The sequence below is a fragment of the Papio anubis genome, chromosome 6, assembly GCF_008728515.1.
Source record: "Papio anubis isolate 15944 chromosome 6, Panubis1.0, whole genome shotgun sequence".
NCBI lineage: Eukaryota > Metazoa > Chordata > Mammalia > Primates > Cercopithecidae > Papio > Papio anubis.
In genome coordinates this window covers 115,634,839-115,658,694 of record NC_044981.1, presented here as the reverse complement: position 1 = coordinate 115,658,694, position 23,856 = coordinate 115,634,839, and the positions used below count along the sequence as shown (strand labels likewise).

The window sequence follows — 23,856 nt, the reverse complement described above, 5'->3', positions numbered from 1 at the left end:
AAAGGAGATCTGAGGGTAGTAAAGTTATACAAATATTTACCCTATTTCACATATATCTTAAGAAACATATTCACTAACAATCTCAGAAATAATCTTCATTCTTTCAATAGAAAGGGCATCCGCAGCTTTAACTTTCTTATTGACAGCTGAGCAAGGTAGCAGGTCTTCCCACCTTCACGGAGGTCCGCAGACACTGGAATCAGTGAACTGCAATCCAGATAGCCCTCATAGAATTACATTTTTCTTCCAGCATGGGTTGATTTCTGTGTATATCAGGGCTTACAGTCTTCCGCTCTTAGTAGCAATTGCTCTTTTTAAAATTCCATTCACTCTTTTTCAAAAATAAAATTGCAGCAGAAGTGCATGAAAAGAGATTCAAAAGAGCAAAAAACTTAAATAGTCCCAGAGTATCAAAAACCACATAAGAAATAAAAATTCCTTGCCCACATTTAGTCAGGATTTAGCCTTGCATTAAGTTTCATGATATTCCCTCAAGCTGCAAATCAGATTGCAAAATTCAAATTCCATTTATTTCATCAGTTGCTTATAGTATTATAATAGCAATGAATCTAGTTTCAGAAGACTAAAAAGTAATATACAAGAGCAATTATTTGTATTTGTGGTTTTGTCAGAAAAACATTAACTTATTCAGTAAATAGCTTTGTTTGATTTTCAGACCTAGTCTGCTTCAAAAGTAATCCAGTTCAATAAATACTTGTGCATTACTAGATACGTCAAGATGAATAAGGTTCCATGACCCTAATTTCTAGGAGTTCTATTTATTAGGTCTGTACAGAATCTTAACAAATCAGACACCAGGTTTGGCAGGAATTGAGAAGAGAGGCAGAGAGGAATGATGGCGCAAAGAGAATGAATTTTATCCTGTCTGGTTGAAGGAAGGGGTAGGCATTGAACTATTTTAAGCTGGAGCCTGATGCGATCCAATTTGCATTTTAGACAGATCACTATGGTGATGATGGGTTGGAAGGAGGCTGTTTGGGAAGCAGGGAAAATAAGGAGCTGCCGCATCAGTGGCAAAGCAAAGGAGAGGCTGCTTGGAGAGATACATGGTGAGTAGAACCTGGCTGGACATGGGTCAAAAGAAGAGAGACGGAATCTATCTCCTCTGAAAGTTCTTTTATGCTGTCCATAATATTCCCAACACCAAAGGTCCTGCACACACGAGAGAGGAAAGCTTCTCTCTGTGCAAGGCACCTCCCGTTTGCCCTTGATGTTCTAAGACCTAACAGTAGCAGGTATTCATCAACAGGAACTGGGGTGACTCAACCTCATATTCATGTGCATTCTTGTTGAATTTATATTCACTTTTCTTCACTAAGCCTGATGTAATGGAAAAGATAAAAAACCAGAGAAGTCAGGCCATCCTGGGGTTTTAGGGCTGGCTTTTTTAATAATGAGAGGTGTGACTTTGGGCAAATCATTTACCTTCTCTGAATCTGACTTAGTTGGTAAAAATATAGGGATTATGCCAGCTATAAATAAAATTCCTTCCAGATATGTGTCAGTATCTAGTCCAAACAATTCTGCTTGTCTATAATCCAGTTATTGGTATAGAAGGAAAATACTGATTAATGCCCAAAGCAGTTTGGGTTCACCATATACTAGATGACTTCTTGAAGAGGAAATTTCCTAGGCCACATAATAGGCAATGAATTTAAACAAACAAACAAACAAACAAACAAAAAACAAACAAAAAAACTTCTTCAAATTAAAACAGAGACATAAAGAAAGCAAAACAATTCAATAAGATGTGATTGCTGGAAAAGTGCTGATCTTCAATTAGATATCTAAGTATATTAAGAAAATCATCCAATGAGTTTAACTGTCTGAGACTGAAAACTAAGGAGAGGCGTGTGCCACTCCTGAACCAGTAAATCTATTCCCTAGTTGCTGAGTTGACCACCAATTCCTTCTGACCATCTTGCAAACGGGTTCTTTTAGTAAACTCTTGCCATTTTAAAAATTGTTTTGTTTTTGTTGAGTAGGGTTCTCTTCTGAGAACAACATCCCCCACTCTCTTGGGGAACTACCCCTTTACTCTAGATCTAAAGTCATGATCTGAGGGCTGCTATCTTACAACGTAACCTTCATTTTCTTGTTGCAGTGATTTGATGGCTGTTGGGCTTCTGTCCTAACATCACCAATCAGTGTTCTTTTTTAGGATTTTTCCATTTGGAGCTGAGACATAGACTCCTTTCCTTTCTGATGCTAAAGCTGGAAAGATACAGCCTCAAAGCTGTCAGTGGAAGAAGGTGTTCTGCTGAGAGAGAGAAAAAAAAAGATGAGAGATGGAAAGAAAAGGAACCTAGGCAGTGTTCAAACATCAGTGCCTGTTCGTTTCTGAGACTCCCGAAACTGCTCTGTTCCTTGCCTTGTAAAAATGTCTTTAACTCTTCCTTTGATCTTTATGCTAGATTTTCTGCCAAAACTAGCTCAAGTTGGGTTTCTATAATTTGCAACAAAAAATGTCCTGAGTGATATAGTCATTTTTACCATAAGAAAGAAAAGTGGAAAGAAGTAGTTCAAAGCTCACGTCATCATCACTACTGGAAAGATAATTTATGTGCCCAAATACTAGTGGCATGTCAATGATATTATCTTTAGGTATAGCAAAAAACTTATCCTATGAGTTATCGTACTTGCAGAACCACACAAACATGAGAGTGGACCTTGCCAGTAAAAGTATAATGTACAAGGTTTTGTTTTTGTTGTTGCCATCAAAATGCAATAAGGTTTGAGTTATTTGCAGGAACTTTATGAACTCCCTTTTTAAATGTTGATATTCAGTAAAACGTGGGAAAAAAAGTCCATGTGGTATGCAAAGATGGATGTCTACACAGATTGTATCCTCACAGGACACTTTGAGGGACAGGTAGGAGAGACGCATGTATCTACCCATCAGTGAAGGCCATCTGGACTATGTCAATGGAATGCAATCAGGCTAAACCGAGATGGCTATTCTGTCTGCTTTTAACTTGACTTTGAGAACGAAAGAAATTACAATTATTTTGACCTACAGTAAAAATTAGGCTTTAGCAGCTGGAAGGAAAGGGTAGGAGAAATAGAAATGAACATAACTACCAATCACTTTTCATGAGAGTCATTTACTGAACTTGAACAGCTGGGCTTTGAAAGCTCTGGGACGTATTCAACAAGCTAGTGCTAAATTCATTGTGTTCTCATTTCTGCTGTATGGTAAACCAGCTTGACCTAAATCATCTTCACAAATGGTTTTATGTATCATCAGATCAAGTGTATACATTGGGAGAAAGTGAGTTACCAAGAAAACAGGAAGGATAAAAGAAAAACTCTAAAGAAATGTGGAAGAGTGGATTCACAGACAAAGGATTTTAAAGCAGGGTTCTGAACATTTTTGTTCTGTAGACCCCTTTGGCAGTTTTATGAATCCTATGGGGCCCTTCCCTATCTCTATAAAGGGCATCACGATTTTTTCCAGTTTTTCATGTCAAACATTCAGAATTCCTTATTTCCCTAAACCACAAGCTCAAGTGTTAGCTGTTAAGTTTTGTTGGCTCTATCTTCCTCCCCAGTGCTTTCACCCTAGTCAAACCCACCTGACCTAGTTTACTGTAAAATCCTACTAACTATCCTGCATCTACTCTTTCCCCACTTCCCTGTACCCTAATCTATACATAGCAGGAAAAAAAACTATTCTGTAAAAATCTAAATCATATTAGATCACTGCCTGCCTAAAACACTTCAATGGCTTTATGGTTTAATTTAAATAAAATTGACACACTCGTCTTATGGCCTCCAAGATCCTATGTGATCTGAACCCTGAACCAGTGATATAATAATGATAACTGACATTTTTTGAGCACCTACAATATTCTATGCCCTGTTCTAATTGTTTATTTTCTTATCTTTCAACAATTTCATGAGTTTATATGATTATTTATATGTGTTTTAATCATGAGGAAACTGAGACACAGCTAACTTAGATAATTTGTGAAATGACAAATAAATAATAAACACAGGTCTGTTATTTGAACCCAGAAACTATAGCTCCTAAGCCCACATTCAAACACTACGCCATTTCACTTCTCACCTCTTCCCGTTTCCTACTTTGTGTGATCCCAGGTGACTATGTGACAAACAACCCTCTTTCTGTTTCTTGAATGTATTAAGCTAGTTCCTGCTCTCAAGGACTTGTACCTGTTGTTTACTTCTCTGAAAATTCTTCCCCCAGATCCTCATATGGTGGACACCTTCTTATTTCTCGAGATGAAGCTTACTATAGGCACTAGCAATTGCCTATCCCAATTGTTGGGGATGGGTTCTCGGAAAAATCAACACTGAAACAAAGGATCTCTCAGCAAGGCTAGTTTACTTTCTGCAGAAAGGGTGCCACTCACTAGCAATCTTGTCACGAGGGCACACACAAACAAAAGAGACAGGATCATTTATAACCTGACACGTCTGGTTACCTACTGCTGTGTCTGGTTTCCATTGGCTGGAATGGGACCTCGCATTCTGTACTTGTCCCAGTTGGCTAGCAATTTAAAACTTCCTAAAAGAGGTGAAGGCAGAGGAGAACAAAGGAAAAAAGGAAGTAACTTGTGGAATGGTGAGAGAGGCAAAAACACTTCCAAATAAGGAAAGAGGAATAAGCTATGACCTAATGCTTGCTTGGACATGTTCAGGCATGCCGGGACAAATATCTAGGCTAAAATGTGGGAGCTAAGAACACAGAGTATATTGATTTCTTAATTATGGCTAGCAGATATTTAAGAATATTAGCACAGGTCTTTGAGTAAATTTTGCTTCTAAGAGAGGTTACTATCTATTCTCAATTAGACTGGGAGGAAATTTCCTTTGAAGAGGAATGAACCTCTACTTCATTTTCTACACCAATCTATCCCCTTTTTTGTACCTAATTTTTAAATTGTTTACCCTTCTCTGTTTGTTCTTGCACTTAGCAAAAGTGATGCAAACCCAAGCTCCAGTGACTGACTCTCAATCAGTCTAACTAAAACTTAGACTCTGCATCAGTCATGGTAACATCATTCCTCATGGAAGTGACACAGTTTTGGCCAATATGGTATAATATGAAGTCTGCTGGGAACAAAGATTTCTGATATGGTTTTTCTGTGTCCCCACCCAAATTTCATCTTGAATTGTAGCTCCCGTAATTCCACATGTTGTGGGAGGGACTCCGTGGGAGATAACTAAATTGTGGGGATGGTTTCCCCTATACTGTTCTCATGGTAGTGAATAAGTCTCATGATAGCTGATTGTTTTACAAGGGTAAACCCCTTTTGCTTGGCTCTTATTCTCTCTTTTCTTGCCATGTAAGACATGCCTTTTACCTTCCACCATGATTGTGAGGCCTCTCCAGCCACATGGAACTCTGAGTCCATTAAATCTCTTTTTCTTTATAAATTACCCAGTCTCTGGTATGTCTTTATCAGCAGCATGAAAAACAGACTAATACAATCTTTTAGCTGATTAAAAAAATAGACCTACAGGAAGAAACTTTCTTTTTGCCTATGAACTTTGCCTAAGGTAGATGAGGACAGAATGGCTACAAGTGTCATTCCATCTTTTGAGCAAGGTGGTAGCAAGTCCACATGCTGAGATAGGCATGTAAGAACAAAAATTTCCTTACACCTTTACCCTCTGAACTATTCCCAGAGCCCTTCTACCTTAAGACATCTTTTGTTTTCTTAAGAAATGGGGTCTTTCTTTGTTGCCCAGACTGGCTTCAAATTCCTAGGCTCAAGCCATCCTCCCACCTCAGCCTCTAAAGTAGATGGGACTAGAGGCACACACCACTATGCCTGGCTTAAGGCATTTTTTATGCAAGATAACAATTCCCCTATTATTTAAACTATTGTGATTTCAGTTTTCTGTTACATGCCACTGAAAACATCCTGGTGGAACCATAGTTAAACTGTCACCTCCCCAGAGAACTCTTCCCTGGCCATCTGATAAAAGGTATTTTCTTCTCCACTTTCTCTCTAGCAAATCCTCATGTTTTTCTTTTCATAGCACACATTCTGTCAAAGTATCTTTTTAAAATTTATTTACCATTTGCTTTCCTCACTGAAATGTAAACTCCCTTAGAAGAGGAATGTTGCCCATGTTGTCCATTGCTTGATCACCAGTGCCTAGAATACTGTCACATTCCTCCACTTAAAATGTTAACCTTGGAAAATTCCATATCTCTGCATCTCAGTTGGATTGTAACGATCAAGTTAATTACTTCATGTAAAATGCCTTAGAAAGTGCCCGACACACAATTAATGTTCAATCACAATAGCTTTTAATGTAATTGTTATTCTTATGTAGGCACTCAATAAATATTTGTTAAATCAATAAAAATATGAAACAATGAATCTCTGAAATGTGATGTGATTGCCCTCTACATTAGAACATGATAAGCGAAGGATTTGTCTTATTCAAAAGAAACAGATTTTTAAGAGAAGAAGCAGACTAGTGTTACAGGTTGAAAATATTAATGCTGCATAGACATCTCCATTTCCCGAAGGCAGAGCACACTAGAAAGCACTAAGTAATAACATCACTGGCCATATGGCCCCACCATGATGCAGGAATTAGTGGTGAACAAGACAGGCAAGGTTCCTGTTCTCATCAGTAGTGAACCAAGACATCAACCAGCCATGAATATAAAAAAAAGACTTATTTAGCTAAAAGCCAACTATGTAAAAGTTTCTTGAGTATAATTAATGACAATTTAATATCTAAAACAACAAGGAAGTAGCCAGAGGAAACAACCACTTTGGACCTAGCTCTGACAACAAGGGGAACTTATTGATGAAGTGAAAGAAATGTGAAATCTAAAAGAAAGTGACCATGCTATCTTGAATTTTGACTTTTTCAAGGAAAAGAAAACTGGACATCACGAGTTGTACACCCTAGACAAGATGAATGTCTGCAAAGTGTTTACAGAAAAGACATGCATTATTCATGGCATGAGACTCCTAAGGAGATTATGACTCAAAAGTGTTATGATGTTCTCAAAAATACAATTTTGAGAGCAATTGCTAAATGATAAAATGAGGAGGAAAGGGGAAAGAAAACTAAACAAAAATGTAGCCTCAGATATTTTTTAAAGAAAACAACAACTGAAAAGTATTCATGTATTTTGTATTCGTCATCTTAGTGATACAGTGCTAGGAACATAGCAAATAGAATTATTAAATGAGTGACGGAAAAAAAATGAACGTTGAGGATAAAAATGGTAGGGCCAGTTAGATTCACATCAGGGTCACTAGAGTCGCAAATAAGATGAGATTAGGAGGAGGGAGAATTAAAAATGCCAAAGTTATGGAGCAAAGGAAGGCCTGTGACTTTGAATTAATGATATAACGATGAGATAAAGATAATGGTGTTCAACCTCCAAAACCCCAGCTGAACATTATTAGGAAGAAATTGAACCCCAGTGAGGGTAAAGACTATCGGACAGCACCTGTATGTTCTAAATGAGCTCATGTCTCCTTATAATGATGAATTATAAACACAGTATAAAATAGTTTGCCATTGAGATCTCAGGGTACTAAGAGCAGTATTAGGAGAGCAAAAATAGATGAAACTGAAATCAAAAAGCTTCAGGGAGCTATATTTGTGATGGATTCCCAACAGCATTCTGAGAATATAATCACAAAGCAAATATAACCATGTTTCTTCCTTTGATACTATTATTAATCTGGTAAACCATCTGGATTTATGCAAGAGAATTAGCATTGTTTTTTATGACTGATATGGTACGGGTATTTGTCCCCTCAAAATCTCATGTTAAACTGTAATTTACAGTGTTGGAGGTGAGGTCTAGTGGGAGGTGTTTGCATCATGGGGATGGACCCCTCTTGAATGGCTCAGCCCCATCCCCTCGGTGATGAGTGAGTTCATGTGAGATCTGGTTGTTTAAAAATGTGTGGCACCTCCCTCCCCCTTGCTCCAGCTCTCGCCATGTGACATGTGGGCTCCCTGTCACCTTCTGCCATGAGTAAGAGCTCCCCAGAAGCCGAGCCATTGCTAGCACCGTGCTTCCCATTCAGCTTGTAGAACCATGGGCCAATTAGAACTCTTTCCTTTATTGGTTACCCAACCTCAAGTATTTCTTTATAACTACACAAGAACAGACTAATACAATAACTTTCTTTGAGACACTGTGGAATAATAAGGTTTGGATGCCAGTTTAATGTGACAAGTTAGTGATTGGCTGCATTCAAAGGGTAGCTAATGGATTACGTCAACCTGGAGGAAATAGTTGAGTGAGAGGCCACAGTGTTTTCTTCTTAGCTTTGTCATTTAAGCATTTTTAAATCAATCATTAAAAATGTTGAGGTTATCATCATTACATTTTCCAATGATAAGTGGCTTGGTAGTATTGTAAAAATACTCTTTGATATAATTGGATCCAAGGGGATTTTAGGAGCTGGGGTTAATGGGCTACATTTAACAAGAGTGCATTGAATGAGGATAAATGAATGATCCCTGAACTCAAGTCCAGAATATTCATGACAAAAAAGCAGGATATAATAATGTATCTAACACCATTTTTTGATATTTGACTACTGTCATATTTTAATCCTCACCCCTCATTCTTTCCCTCTTGCCCCACCTCTGGGAAAGCTGTTAAAACAGCTTGGGTGTTTTCTTCTTTGGCTCCTGCAGGAGATACAAACCACATAAGCCCTTCCCCACACGTGGGTACCTTGACCCAGCTCCAACCTCCTTCCACAATGTAAATATGGAGCCAGTATCCTTTCCTTGAGAAGCCCATCCTGATTTCTGAGACTTCTATTTTGTAAGTAATGAAACTTTTCATACCCTTGGTGTTGGAGTATAGCATTATCAGTCTTGACATCCAAACTGAATTTTGGTGGGGGTCCATCAGCCTCCACATGGTGGATATAACCCAGAGGTGGTGGGATGTAGGAGGATACAGGTTAGGAGTAGCACACAGGAAAAAGACTCAGAGGGTAGGCTGGGAAAGTCAGAAACAGAAGGCTCAGTACAAGTCTACAGTATGGTGGAGCTACCCAGAAGACTAAAGTGATCTTAAGGGGCTTTAGTCCAAGTGGATACATAGGAGGAGAGGAAGCAGTCTGCCCAGTTCTCTGTGGGTCAACCACCCAGGAGCCCTCACAACTATCTTAGCTTCTCTTACATCACTCTCTCCCTTTTGGTGATAACCTTCAAGTTCCTCTATTTAAATCCCATCTCTGTGCAGATAATTCTTACAAGTTTATCTCCAACCCAGACTTCCATTCATGTGGCGATACGCAGCTTGAACTTCATAGATCCAAAGCTGAACTCCTTATCATCCCCCATCAACCTGCTCCTCACTCCCTATACCCACCCTACTCAGCTCAGTAAATGGTGACTCAGGCTGAAAGTCTTGCAGTTATCCTTGACACTACTTTTTTCTTTCACAACCCACCTCTGATTCGCTAGCAAATCTTATCAGCTCTAGCTTCAAACTGTATCCAGAATTCAACTGTTTCTCACGGATTCCACTGCTATGCCAGTCCACATGCCACCATTATGTCTTGCCTACATTATTGCGGTAGTCTCCTAGCTGGTCCTCCTGCTTCACTTTCTGTCTAATCAACACCAGCAGTAGCAACCAGAGTGTTTCTGCTAAAAGTTATATCAAGTCACTCCTCTGCTCCAAATGTTCCAACAGTTCCTCATTGCTCTCAGGTTCATAGCCAAAGTCCTTAATGATCTAATCCCACTGTGACTTCATCTCCTAATTCTGCTCTAGCTTTTCCTTTTTCACCACACTAGCCTCCTTGCTATTTTGCTTTCATTTTCTTAACATACCAGCTTTGCCCCATCTCAAGGCCTTTGAACTTGCTCTTTCATCTGTCTGGAACTCTCTTTCACCAAATATCCACAAACTCATTCCTTCATGTTCCTAAGTCTTTACTTAAGACTTATCTCTTCAGTGAGGCATTCCTAGGTCACCTTAACCAATGACCCTAACAACTCTCTCCCCATCTATATCTTATTATCTCTGTCCTGCTTATTTTTCCCCTAAACTCTCCTATTTTATACATTATATTATACTGTATATCTAATATATTTTCTGTCTCCTTCACTTAAGTGTAAGCTCCATGAGAATGACAGTTCTATTCTACTGTGTTCACTGCTCTATCTTTAGTATTCAGCATGGAACTCTGACTTAGTAAGTACTCAGTAAATAATTTCTTGAATGAATGAATCACTCTTAAGATACTATGCCATCATTATGATCACTAACAAGAATATGGGCATATTGGATATTTTTCAGTCAATGACAAAACTTCAAGTCACACTGCACAGAGAAAGGAAGAAGGAAATGCAGATGTTCAGCCTGGAGAAGAAGAGACACACAGAAGAGGCGAATGGAGATTGGTTTGACATGGTAGAAAGCTTCAAACCTTTCATAGCTGTATTATGAACAGGGGTTATCCTATTTTGTTTGTGTTTCTAATTTATCAGTTGGCATAAATAAATGGAAACTCCAGGAAGACAAATTTCAACTCAATTCAGGGTCTTTTACATAGTCCAAGCTTTCCAATGATACCCTAGGATCCACTAAAGGAAAAGTTTCTCCTTCTTGAAGGTCTAGAATGAGTGCAAAAGTCATAGAGATGATGGTTGTACTAGATAAAGAATTTTATGCCAGTCTATGATACTTTTATTCTGTGAATGAAATTGTACAGCTGACTTGTACTGAATGTATCATTTGGACAAATGGACATGGAGAAAATAACTTTTTTTTTTTTTGAGATGGAATCTAGCTCTTTTTGCCCAGACTGGAGTGCAATGGTGTGATCTTAGCTCACTGCAACCTCCACCTCCGGAGTTCAAATGATTCTCCCGCCTCAGCCTCCTGAGTAGCTGGGATTACAGGCACATGACACCATGCCCAGCTAATTTTTGTATTTTTAGTAGAGATGGGGTTTCACCATGTTGGCCAGGCTGGTCTGGAACTCCTGACCTCAGGTGATCTGCCTGCCTCGGTCTCCCAATGTGCTAGGATTACAGATGTGAGCCACCACCCCCAGCCAATAATATGTTTTAAAATGAAGTATGGGACCCAACTCGATAGCTTACAAACCTAAATCTGATTTAGTAATTTTTCCAGTTTTAGTTTAAAATGTTTTAAGACCTATAAATATTTTATTATATTTGAAAATCCCAAATGCCATCTCTCAATTTTCTATACTAATTTTCATGCCCCTCCTTCCTCTCCTTCTTTCTCCCCAATACACACACACACACACACACACACACACACACACACTTATGTTCTAATCACTATAAACACTACTAGCTCTGATTTTTCTAGAATTTCCTCAACTTTGCTGAGATTCAAGTTAGAAACAGAGGATAAAGGATGCCACTAGAATATCTCATTTAAAAAAAAAAAAAAAACCATTGCAGACTTGGAAAGAGTAGTATAATCATCTAACTTCCTTTCAAAATCTAAGATTCCAAGTTAATACCTTCTCTGTCAATCGAAAAGGATCACAGTGTATGAAGTAAACCCTAGACTGCAAAGGCAGAGACATGATTCTTTTGTATCTTCCCACAAGACAAAGTGTAATGCCTTAATTTTAACTGGTACTCAATAAATGTTGACTGCCAAATATATACTTTCCTGAAAACCTGGCAGAATATGCATTCAAAAAACTTGAGTTTATCTTAGCTTCTTTGCTTTTTAAAGTTCCAAAGGATTTGTTTAAAGGGACATAGAAGATCATTTAAATAAATCAACTTATTAATAATCATGCTATGAATGGATCTCATGGGATTAGAACTGTTCTACTTCATTTAGATTGCTTTTCATAGATATGACTTTCCTCTCTACTTTTCTTGATTACCGTTCCATATCTAACACATTCATCAGCTGAGGGCTTCATACTTTTCCTTAAGTCTAGGTAAGATTGAACTAATTCCCATTCCATATCCTATTGAAAGTCTAATGCAAACATTAAGAAGGCAAGGGTGAGGTAGGGATGTGTGTTTGAGTTGGGAAGGGTAGGTTCTCATGCTCCATCTAGCTCCAAACCCTAGCTAAATTAACTCAGTGTCTCCACAAACTGTTCCTGTTCTGCACAATATCAATCTACCATATGAGTAATATAGTCCCTTTCCTTGATTTCCACCAAAAGCCAAATGAAAGAAACAAAAAGGAGTGTTCCAAAATCCTTTGTATGTAAAGCAGACTTTACAAAAGTTTTGGAAAGAGAGAAGCAACATACACACACACACACACCCCTCTAAATAAGAATATAAAATATTCCCATTTTTCATGTGTCCCTTTCCACTAGTAAGTTCCAGTTCTATCTTCCTGCTTTTTCTTCATCCAAAAATCATTTCTTATATCTTACACAGAGCAGTATGGCAATATTAACATTTCTTAGAAATCCAGTGAAAAAATCTTGAGTCATCTTTGACATTTCCTTTTCTTGCATCCCCTATAACTAAACTGTCCCTAAATCTACTTTTGTCCTTTAGTTATCACTTGGAATGGACTCCCTACATTCCTACCATCTCATCCCTAGAGCCGCCCTGTGTCTTTCCAAGTTAATTTCATAACGCAGACCTCCACAACTCACAGAAAGCCCAGCAACTACCTGTACCAGACCTGAGTTTGGCTGTAAGAGGACGCAATTAAACATAAGACAGTTTTCTGCAGTCTTGTGTGTCCAAGTCAGATTTGGGACACATAAAAGAAATAAACATACAAAAAACACACTTGAAGTGATTAGGTTTTTAACTGCTGTCTAAACAATAATTTGGCAAAGGAAGAGAAAAATTTGGGCTTGAAGTCTTCAGCATGGGCATGCAATTGGGGGGCTGGTCTTCAGCCATGGGTAGTTGTATACCAGACATAACTTCTGTCTCATCTTTTCTCTTCTTATGTTCACATTCTGTAGCATCTTCCTGTAAATCCCTTGTTTATTCAAATCCTACCCATGGTTGAAGACCAGTCCCCCAATCGCATGCCCATGTTGAAGACCTCAAGCCCAAATTTTTCTCTTCCTTTGCCAAATTATTGTTTAGACAGCAGTTAAAAACCTAATCACTTCAAGTGTGTTTCTTTTATGTGTCCCAAATCTGACATGGACACACAAGAATGCAGAAAACTGTCTTATGTTTAATTGTGTCCCCTTACAGCGAAGCTCACATCTGGACAAAGGCTATTTTAGTTCGTTGAACAAGATCACATAATGTTTATGAATGCAGTCTGGGGTTGACTATCACTTACTCGCTGTAAGGATCTCAGGGCCAATTTCTTAACTTCTCTAGCCTTTGGTTTCCTTGTCTGAAAAATGAGGATAATGTGAGTGACAAGTGTCATGAGAAAATTAAATGTGATAATGCACATAAAGCATAATGCCTGTGGCATTTCAGTCTGGCCACTTTTAAGGATCAACCAGAAAGAGCATTTGAGGTCATCTACTCTAATACCTTCATTTTGCAAATAGGAATATTAAGTCCCAGGGAGATTAATTAAACTGGAAGACTAGAATCTGCTTCTAAGGGAATCTGTTGGTGACTTTCTCAAGGTCCTTCCTGGCTTGAGGCAGATGGAGGACTAGAGTCCTTCCAATTCCTCCAGTCTCCCTCAGCCCGTTGCCCTTTCTGCAGCATTCTGATGCCACCAGAATTAATTTGAAGGTTAGAAAACCTTCAAGTGATTGAAAAAACTCTCAGTGGTTGTACTTGAGATATTACTAGAGATTCTAGAGGACAGCTTTTAAGACACCTTTAGATTGTTATGATAACAAATTAACTTTAAAACCAATAAAGAATTAAAAGATGTTATCTGTAATTCTAAACAGCAAGAGGACGCTGCTGAATCATTTCCTTCCCTTAGCAGAAAACAAAGTTGATTGTAATATTTATACCCTCAATGCTCTTACACCTAAAAGACCTCTATTATAAGTTTTTAAAGTATATATGTGTGTGTGCGTGTGCACATGAACATATGCATCTGTCGATCAAGGTCGGAAAAGAAATCAACATGACCTCAGAATTGGAGAGACTCCCTAAGGTAGACTGGGGAAATCCAGGCAGAATCTTCAATAGAAGAACCTCCTGTGGCTCACCTTTCACCTGAAAGAATTTCAGAGACAATGGATGGCTTCAAGAGACCATCAGAGAACCAATTCTCCTATAGCACAATCTGTAGTGACTAAGCCTCATCAGTCAGTGCACAATGGGGCTTTTTAGTCTCTGCTTACATCCAGCTCTATTGTCCCTGCCATCTGTGACCAGCCTTCCTTCTCCCCACCTGAACACATGCCTTCTCATATACACAAGGATACGCATACACCTCAGGGACAACCGCTCTCCTTGCAGAAACTGTACAATGTTTGCTAAAGTATAGTCCCACTGGAGTTGACTCAATTCCTGGGAAATCCAAGGGATTCTAAACAAAATAGAACCTATTTCTACTAGGCCTGAACTAACCAGAAAATTTTGGAAACTAGGATTTGCTGAATACTTCCCATGCTCTATCTACTTTTCTAAGGACTTCCCACAGTATTGTTACTTCTGTCATATTTACAACTCTATGACCAACTCCTCAAATAACACCCAGTAGATAGTAAAAAAAAAAAAAAAAAAAAATTGAGGAATGAATTCACCCAAGGTCACACAGTAAGTGGCAAAACAAGAAATCAAACTAGGATGTAACTGACTCCAAAGACCATACTCTTTAGCCACTAAACTCCACTATCTTCAACCCTACACTACTTCCCCTGAGAACTGTACTTCTTGTTATGAACTGAATGTTTATATCCCACCAAAATGTATATATTCAAGCCTTAACCTCCAACATGACTGTATTTGAAGATAGGGCCTCGAAGGAAGTCATCAAGGTTAAATGAGGCCATAAGGGTAGGGCCCTGATGCAATAGGATTAGCATCCTTATAAGAAGAGACACCAGAGCGTGCACTCTCTCCCACCAAGCATCCACTGAGAAAAGGCCATATGAGGACATAGGAAGAAGGTGGTTGTATGTAAGCCAGGAAGAGAGTCTTCACCAGAAACAGAGTTGGCTAGAACCCTGATCTTGGACTTTTAGCCTCCAGAACTGTGAGAAAATAAATTTCTGACTAATCCACCTAGTCTATGGCATTTTATTGTGGCAGCCTGAGCAGATTAATATACTTTTAATACTAGTATTTCCCTAGCTCTGGGTTATATATGATTCTTGTGATCTGAGTTGTTCTTGTGCATGCCAGGGTATGTGCTACAAGGAAAAATAAATATGTAGCAAATGAAAAGTATAGGAAACAAAGGACCACCACCCATTTTAATACATAATTGTATGCAGAACCCCAGCATAGTTAAAAAGAAAAAACAAAACCTGTTTTTCTGTCAAGTTCTACCCATACCCCTCAAGCAGAAACTTTAATAGGAAAGAAAGGTGGGGAGATCACAAAATATGTAGTTGTTATATATTCAAAATAGTTATTAGAACATATTGATGGAGGAATGACTCATAATTCAGATGTGTGAAAGCTCAATATCAAAACAGCAGTATTCTTTTTTACCTCAAGCATTCTTCTTTATTTCTACATAGTATATAACAGAATCTACAGAGAAACATTTATAGCCACACAGCAGAGTGTGGAGTTGAGTGAGAGCCCGGAGTCCTATAAAAATGCTGCAGACTTTTCCCTGGAATCTTGGAATCTTGGACAGCCCCAGAACCTGCCCAGAGATCCTGAGTAGTGCTCTCACAGCTGCTCTGATGGCCACAGTAGGAAACAGGGTGAGGTCAGACCCCTCTGAAAGCCTTTCAGAATGGTCTCCACATCAGCAAAAATATTTGAAGGGCAGGTAGCCATAATCTGGCACTCTAGTGGAAAGACTGCCTGTAGTCTGCTGGTGTGAGCCACTGCGCATCCTGCTGTATGGCTATTAGGTTCAAAATTGTTTACCACTATGTCCCTGAAACCAAAATTACAGTAAAAGCCCAGTAAATCATCCTTTCCTGCATCAGCAACACCAGACTAATTGTCTACATCACAAGAAACCTGCACCTGCGTAGAAAACTCTTCTTCACATTGAAGAACACGACAGTCTGAAGTTAGGACCTCACTGAAATGTTTCAACAGGCAGACCTAGTTTTGCTATAAAGAAGCTACCACCCGCACTTATCTGAAACGTATTTATTCCTCCTCCAAATTGCTGACTGGCCATAATACAGTTATCACTTTCATGTAGAAGGTTTTCAGCACAATGGAGCTCACTTCTATGCATCATCTGAAGCAATATAAGCTAAAAGGCCACAAGCTTGTAGAATGTTAGAGGTGAGAAGCAATAGATATCCAGTTCAACTCCTTCACTTTAGAGATGAGACAACTGAAGTCCAGAGAGTCAAAATAACTTAATAAAGTTCACACAAGTGAATGCATTCCATTTCTCTAGTAATTTTCTTCCTTGTACAAACTCCATCTCTGCCTACCTCCTTTCTCTTCTCTGTTCCTAGCCATTGTCTCACTGTAACCCCAGTAGACTACAAAGGAGGTGACATAACCTAGGCAGCTAGCTTTCTGCAAGCAGATTCTCACCGGAAAACTGGCACTCGGTGCTTTGGCAGAGAATGTGATAAAGCAGGAGCAGAAAAGAGTGCACCATCTGTACAGAAGGACGCTTAGTGCCAAGTGGGCCCCAGCCACAGGGAAGAAGAAGGAAAAAGGAAGGGTGTCACCCGACTGCACACATTCATTTTCCCTTTGAGGGGATTTGTTAGTAACCATGCTATTCTGAGTGGAAGCCGTTGTAGGTGGTTCTGATGGCTGACGAATGTGTAGGCAAGGATGAAACAAGGTGAGTGGTAGCCAGGCAATTTGCAAATGATTGTGAGCCAGAAATAGTTGGTGGCGTCTGATTACTATGTATGAATGAAGGGATACGTCTTTGAAGGGTAAAAGTATGTGTGTGTTTTCCCCCACTTACTCTCCTCTCTCTTTTTAGGGAAGTAGTAAGCACAAGATTTTCCCTGACAGTACCTAGAAAAAAATCTTATATTTAACACCACCCACTGACATTGCTCTGCTCTTGTTACATTTTAATTATACTAATATTTTCCTATGCTAGGGCCACCGGTCCCACCTATGAAAACCATACTCGTGTACACAGTGGTTTTCAACAGTCAATTGGAAGCATCATAGCTGCTTCAGAGGTTCTCCTCTTAGTGATTCTAGCTTTCTATGTACAAATTGCTATTGGCAATATTTTTTAAGTAATATGCATCTTCATTATGATTTTCTGTTTTTGTTATGAAAATGGCTCCAGTGAACTCTACCACATTGGGGGCAGAGGTATTTTAAGTTATCTTCCCTAGTTTAAGACCAGCCTGACCAACATAGTGAAACCCCGTCTCTACTAAAAATACAAAAAAAAAAAAAAAAAAAAGCTGGGTGTGGTGGCATGTGTCTGTAGTCCCAGATAGTCGGGAGGCTGAGGCAGGAGAATCCCACTTGAACCCGGGAGGCAGAGGTTGCAGTGAGCCGAGATCTTGCCACCGCACTCCAGCCTGGGTGACACAGCAAGACTCCGTCTCAAAAAAAAAAAAAAGAGTCATGCTAAATTTTCAATAAGACATCCACAAAACATCATCTCCATTGTTTGGCATTTAGAGTTTACAAAGCACAACCCATATATCGATATACTATTTTAACAATAGTAATCTGATGTTGGTACTTATTATTACTTTATAGAAATGCTCATAGGCTTACTAAACAGAACTCAGCCCCTGAGATGCGCTGTGGCAGGTGGAGCGAGCACTGACTCTAGAAGATGATTGAGGTAGATTTGGATCCTGACACCTACTGTGGCCCAGAGCACATCAGTGGAGACCTCTAAGCTTCAATGGTAGCAACCCCTGCCTGTGAGACTCACATGCTTTCAAATAAGATAAATGATGGGAAGATGCTTGGCACAGTGTGGGGGCACCTGTCCATTTCTCTTTCCTTTCTCAACTAACTCCAAGTCTCATGCTTTTCTATTACACAATAATGCCTTCTTGTTCCCCCTTTTTTATACTCCTATGACCAGTGAGACACACTCTAAGACAGCTGCATGAGACGAGAATAAAACCTATGGTGAGAACACAGCCATGTGAATAGTCAATATAAGGAGGGAAAATATTCTTCAAAATTGAGCTAACTAGCCTGATTAACACTGTCATGAATGTGAAAAACGGAGGGTACATATCAATTTTTAACGTATTGAAGCTGTTATCTCCCAAACTAAATATGTTCACTTTCTTTAAAAAAAAAAAAAAAAAAAAAGACGGAGAGTAGAGGGCTTTTAGTCCTGTACAGTAAGTCACCAAAATATTTCTTCTTTTTTACAAGGATTTAAATTCACATTTAGTAAAAAGTAGGCTACTCATAACAAAAAAAAAAGGCAGCCTAATAAGCTTCTTCTGAAATGATTTTTATTTTATTTGTCTCTGCAGTAATATAAAATCTAATGACCAAGCGAAAAACAAATGCATCTGGTACAGCTGGTCCATTCAAAGTCTGTGCAAGCTGGAATGACGGCCTCCAGGCAAAACCGTCAGTACTTGGAGTATCCTCTCTGTTCGTCGGGATTCAACCTCTGTGAAATAAAATTTGATGCCTTCCATAGGTAATTCTTCTGTCAAGGAGAACTCACTGCATCCCTTCTGTTAGGAATCCATTGTGTCTTTCTTTGAATACCACCAAGGCTGCATGACTTCATAATTTCATTACTATTCAGCACAACCCAAGTACAATTCATAAATGGCAGGCAGATCTTGGGAGAGGTTGCTTCTGCCCAACCTTAGCATTTGTTTCCATACGGAGGGTGCTCCCCTAATGGGACACTCCTGGCCTCTCTTCTCCTCTTCACTCCTTCAAGGGAGAAAAATATCAATCCCATTGTTTTCAAGGAGAAGTTTTGAAAGCATAGTCTAGCCCCACTACTCCCATTTTCTCTTCAAGAACTGGCCATCTCACTCCATAGGCTAGACTTTGGTAGCCCTAGACTACAAGGGCACAAGAGCTGGCATTTAACCATGTAATTGCAGTATTTTATCCAAAGGTTACCATGAGCTTTATAGCTATAGTATTAGCAGTATCTAATTTTTAAAGGGGAGAAAAGTACTCAATATTTAATATATCTTCTTACATATTTATTTCATTGAATAACACCTACTATTTCAACTCCAAAATATAAAGTCCTGGTAGGGAAAAGGCCACCAATTAGAACATTTTTAATTTTTAAAACACATTCACAATATAGCTGCCCATGGTAAATATATTTATATTTCACTTATCATTATGTAGAGAGAGATGGAAATTTTGTCTATGGGATTTGAATTTCTACAAATCAGGAAGTCAGATTTTTTGTTTCAATTCTAACTGCCCAGCTGATGTTAATTAAGTACAGAGTGAGAGCATTTAAATATCAACTATAAGAAATACAGTTTATTGGTAATTATTTACAAATTGTTGAATAAGTATTAAGGTTAAACTTCCAAAGAAATATTTACAAAGCAAAGAAAGTGAGTCACTTTAGAAACCTTTTCATCCCCCTCATTCCTAGTACCCAAAATATCCCAGGCGCATGGGTATTATGAAATACATTACGGTAAGCCCAGCACATTAGGCAATGTAAAAAACTAGGCCAGAAACGTTCCCGTATGTTTAGGCACTAACTATTTTTCATGGGTGTCTGGTGGACATTTCCCTTCCTAGCCCTGGAAAATCGCCCTAAATCCAGATCATCTGATCCGCTTCTGCCAAGCTGCCTGCACTGTGCTCTGTCCACACTGCTCTTCCCGAATCATTGAACTTTTCCCTACAAGGTCACTCTCCCTAACCTTTAACCATCTTTTAGGCATTGTAAGAAAACTTTCCCACATCTCCGTGAATTTCACATTAGAGTCTCATCTAATTTCCTCCATTTATGCAGAAAATGTGGAACTTCACTATAGTTTAAAAAAGAAAGTGGGGCTGGCGCGGTGGCTCAAGCCTGTAATCCCAGCACTTTGGGAGGCCCAGATGGGCGGATCACGAGGTCAGGAGATCGAGACCATCCTGGCTAACACGGTGAAACCCCGTCTCTACTAAAAAAAATACAAAAAATTAGCCGGGCGAGGTGGCAGGCGCCTGTAGTCCCAGCTACTCGGGAGGCTGAGGCAGGAGAATGGCGTGAACCCGGGAGGCGGAGCTTGCAGTGAGCCGAGATCACGCCACTGCACTCCACCCTGGGCGACAGAGCGAGACTCCATCTCAAAAAAAAAAAAAAGAAAGAAAGGGAAAAACAATGTCTCCCTCATTCTTTTGGAGTATGTAGTTATGAGGTGTTGCACGGATGTAAAGAACACAGCTGGTTGACTAGCACTGCAAAGAAATTGATTAAGGAAAATGCCGTTAATTCAGACCTTACTTTGGCAGAAATGTTAAAGGGTTTGTATCCTAAGTTTACCTTTATGCCATCTATTTACATACATGCTTTCCACATATTGATAGGCAGAACACAGTGGCTCAAGCCTGTAATCCCAACATTTAGAGAGGCTGAAGCAGGAGGATCATTTGAAGCCAGGAGTTCAAAACTGGCCTGAGCAACATAGCAAGACCCTGTCTCCACACACACACACACACACACACACACACGAAAGCCAGGAGTAGTAGTGTATGCCTGTAGTCCCAGCTGCTCACGAAGCTGAAATGGAGGGGAGGTTGAGACTGCAGTGGGCCATGATGACACCACTGTTCTCCAGTCTGGGCAACAGAGTGAGACCCTATTTCAAAATAAATAAACAAAATAAAATATATTGAAAAGTTGGATAAGACTATTTGCCTCAAAGCAGTTGAGAAAAGCAAGTGCTTTGAGCTTCATTAAGAGACTACATAATTTTGTCTACTTGGTACATTTTTTAAGTTATTATATTCCATGTGTTATATTATGCCTCTAATCTGGTCTTCCTATATATTTATATAGATAGGTTAGATCTTCTATTTTGTTTAAAATAAAAACATGATTGTTACAAAAGTTTTGCTATAGAATGGGGCATGGAGACAGATAAAGTTGAGACCCACTACCCTATAGGGCTGGATCCATGATCCTTGCCCCTGCCTGCATCTCCCCCAACTCTCGCGGTTCACTCTAGCCCCGCTCCTGAGCTTCATGCTCCTCCTATACACACAAACACACATACACACTTGCCTGGAATATCACTCCCTAGTTATCCATCTGGTCTACTTCCTTTGTCTGTGTTTCTGCTTGTATTGGACCATTTTCATAATGCTGTGATACCTGAGACTGGGTAATTTATAAAGAAAAAAGAGGTTTAATGGACTCACAGTTTCACATGGCTGAGGAGGCCTCACAATCATGGCAGAAGGCAAAGGAGTAGAAAAGGCACATTTTACATGGTGGCAGGCAAGAGAGAGTGTGCAGGGGAACTGCCCTTTGTAAAATCATCAGATCTCACGAGACTTATTCACTATCATGAGAACAGCACATGATAGGGAAAAACATGGCCCTGTGATTCAATTATATCCTGTGACACATAGGGATTATGGGAACTATAATTCAGGATGAGATTTGGGTGGGGACACAGCCAAACCATATCACTGCTCAAAGGTCACCTTATCAGAAAAGCTCTAGCTGATCATTTTTATAAAAGAGTTCTCCCCCACTGACCCACGTTACACTGACTACTGTCACACTTAGAGCTCTTACTCTATCTATTACGAATTGAATATATTAATATGTGTTCCCCTCAAATTCATATGCTGAAGCCCTAACCCCCGGTGTGCTCATATTTGAAGTAAGAGCCTCTAAGGACATAATTAAGGTAAACTGAGGTCATAAGGGTGGAACCTGATATTATAGAATTAATGTCCTTATAAGCAGAGACGCTAGAGAGTTCTCTCCCTCTTTCTCTGTCTCTCTGGAAGCACACAAAAAAAGAGTTTCTCAGAAAACACAGAGAAAAGGCAGCCACCTACAAGCCAAAAGAAGAAACCTTAGAATGAAACCCACCTTGTCAGCACTTTGATCTTGGAATTCTTAGCCTGCAGAATGGGAATAAATAAATTTCTGTTGTTTAAGCCACTCAGTTTATGATATTTTGTTATGGCAGTTCAAGAAGATTAATATGCTACCCTATCTTCATAATTGCAATAAAGAAAAATGTACCTGAAAATAGATTCATAAAATATACCTTAATTGCACCTGTCATGACCTAATGCAGACTGCCTCCAGCTTACCCCGGCTTGACTTCAGATTTTTCGACTTTACAATGGGGTGAAAGCCATACACATACAGTAGAAATTGTACATCAGGTACTCATGCAGCCATTCTGTTTTTCACTTTCAGTAAAGTATTCAATAAATCACATGAGATATTCAATATTTTATAATAAAATGGGTTTTGTGTTAGATGATTTTGCCCAACTGTAGGTCAAAGTAAGTGTTAAATGCATTTTTACTTACATTTCAAGTTACTGGGACATTGCCCCATAGTAAGTTGAGGGGAATCTGTTACATTTCTGCTCATGGTGTGTTTCCCATCTAGAGAGGAGGGAAAGTGAGAGCAAGTACGTTGTCTTATGCATCACTGAATCCACAGCACACAGAGCAGTGCCTGACACAATGTAAATACTAAACTGATATTTGCTAAACAAATAAATGTTAGGTAAATAAATTTTAAAGTAATATTAAGCCTGATGTTTTCTGTTATGCGGGTATCTCATCTGAAATGGCAAGATTTCTCTGAAGCAAGATCAGAGAAAATGTATCTTATGTGTTTCCTAGTTTGTAGTCATGAGACACAGCAAAAGTACGAAACCTACGAGCATACCATCACCGCCTGTGATATTGAAGTAAGGAATAAACAAAGAGAAAAGAACAAAAGGGAAGCATGAAGACTTCATAAGCAAACAGGGAAGCCATTCTAATCTAAAATTATTTTGATAATGTATATAATACACTAAATGGCGTGAGAAATGAGAACACAAAAATGTACCATTGCTTGTTATTTTGGAGGGGAGGACAGTTGCGTCTGCTCTTGTAACTGTCAAATGTGTTCTTCTTGTGCCGCAAGGATCCATCATAGCCAGCTAGAGACTGGGGGCTGGCAGTTCTATTGATAGACTTGAGCACACACTGCAGTCTGTCAAGTCTCACATTTACATCTTAGGATCTAATCCGTTTTTCTTTCCTTCATGAAATCAATTCTGTAGCAATTAAATAACCAGCCCACAAGGTACTTTAATATCCCAAGCATTTATCTGTATATAGCCCAGAAAGGAAAAGGTAATTAGAAGTGACTTACTATCACCAGTGCTGGGGGACACATTAGAAAAATCAGTGCTTCATCATTACTTTAAAGAGGTACCTCTAAATCTACTTCATTTGTGATTCAATCCTCCTCTGTGACATGCTGCTGAGTCCTTTGATTCCTAGAGGACAGAGACTTTTAAATGGTTGTCATTATATGGGATTTTGTTTCATTTTCTGTCAATTTCAGGCATCACTGAAATAGACTCTTATTAGCTGTGGGATGGTATCATCACATGCACACAGCATTGGTTCAAGTAGGTTTTGAAAGATGTGAAAAGGCTCAAAGAAAATGACTTTCGATGTCCTCATCCATTTGAGTGTTTTAACCTGAGTCCTGTAGGTTAGAATTTCTTGAGGAGTGATTTATGGGGGAAAAAAAGCAAGGAATTTCCATAAGATCCAAGCAAATTTTATTGGTCTTCTCTTTGAAAACTGAGTTTACAATTTCAGATCAATAGCCTGAACATATGAGGAAGTTATGGCAGAGTCTAATGAGCATAGAAT

General features: G+C 39.1%; 2 long non-coding RNA genes across 5 annotated transcripts in view; one reads left to right on the top strand and one right to left on the bottom strand.

Annotated features, from left to right (window-relative positions):
• Positions 1–23,856, bottom strand: part of LOC110743148 — a 197,511-nt gene that overhangs the window by 92,923 nt on the left and 80,732 nt on the right. The window lies entirely within an intron of this gene.
• On the top strand, positions 952–18,693 carry LOC116275346. Its single transcript, XR_004184392.1, has 3 exons — positions 952–1,070; positions 10,307–10,420; positions 18,492–18,693. It is a non-coding gene; the product is annotated as an uncharacterized LOC116275346 (long non-coding RNA).